Source organism: Muscardinus avellanarius (assembly GCF_963383645.1).
Source record: "Muscardinus avellanarius genome assembly, chromosome: 6".
NCBI classification, from domain to species: Eukaryota; Metazoa; Chordata; class Mammalia; order Rodentia; family Gliridae; genus Muscardinus; species Muscardinus avellanarius.
In genome coordinates, this window is record NC_137791.1 from 16,648,700 (window position 1) to 16,649,939 (window position 1,240).

At 45.2% G+C, this 1,240-nt stretch overlaps 1 pseudogene across 1 annotated transcript; it reads right to left on the reverse strand.

Moving 5' to 3' along the window:
- Positions 1–585: 585 nt before the first annotated feature.
- Positions 586–962, reverse strand: LOC308263876 (cytochrome c oxidase subunit 5B, mitochondrial-like; annotated as a pseudogene). The gene has a single exon. The product of its transcript is annotated as a cytochrome c oxidase subunit 5B, mitochondrial-like (transcript).
- Positions 963–1,240: the final 278 nt, after the last annotated feature.

Genomic DNA, 1,240 nt, shown 5'->3' on the forward strand with positions numbered 1-1,240 from the left:
TAGGGTTACAGGAGTGTGCCAACACACTCAGCTCCCTTTGTATTCTTGGGACAGTTAATTTTTAGATCCACTCTTATACATTTTTTGGGATACATTTTGCATCCCATCTCTTAAAAGTGAAAGATGTCCACAGGTTATTATTCTCTTAGGAGACCCACGCCCAGGATAATAAACTGTAGCTGTCACTTTTGTACAAATCACTCCTTTCCTCTTCCCCGTAAGAACTGGCCAGGCTCCCTATTGTTTTTTCAAGGCAAAGGTAAATATAATTGTTCTTGTTCGGCTTTTTCTGCCCATCACAAATAGGCTTTTCCTGATGTATTGAAATGTACCTCCTCCCACTTAAGACGCTCAGTTTCCCCCTCAGCTGAGACAGAGTGCGCCATCCTCCCCCGAAATTGTGCTGATTTATCTTCGTCTTTACACCTGTGTTTCTACTTGGTGTAGCAGCACACCCTCTCCTATCTCTGTAGATGTATTTCCAACAGTCTTTTTTTTGTTTTAATGGGAGGAGCCAACGCAACAGCCAGCCTGTACAAGAGAGAAAAACTTTACAGCACATTCTGGAGAAGTCAGTTAAGGGGCTCAGTGGGCAAGGTCGATGGGGGTCACCAGCTTGTAAAGGGTCCCACAGTGTGGGCAGCTCTGGATCTCACCTTTGTGAACTCAGAACCAGATGATGGCGCTGTTGCCTTCTTCGCGGATGCAGCCCACAGTTTGCTTGCTGGTGATGGATGGGACTAAATTAGGCTCTTCCTTGGTGCCTGAAGCTGCCTTTGAGGGTAGGATATTGTATAGGTGCAGCCATCATGACCTCCCTCTCCAGTCCAGTTGCCGGCTCATCCTCCGTAGAAACACCACCTCTAAAAGCCACGGAGCACCGCCGCCACTCCACTGGGGCCCTGGGCCCTCAGAACCAGCACCGCCAGTGCTGTGGATCTGCGGAGTAACCTTGAAGCCATCACGCCTGCTCTGAGCAGTGGCACTTCCCCAACGTTGATTGCAGAGCCTCCAGGAAGCCTTTTCAGATTGAAATTACCCTAAAAATGATCAAGAATGGAGCTGTATCTACTCTACTCTGCTTCTTCTTTTTTTTTATTTTTTATCAGAACTAGTTCCGTGCTTTCCTTTGCTTATCACACATGGCCAATGGATTTTCACGATGACAATGATAACTGAAAACTATATATTAAATTATTTATTTTCACTTACATTATTATTATGTATTTGTTATGTTAAT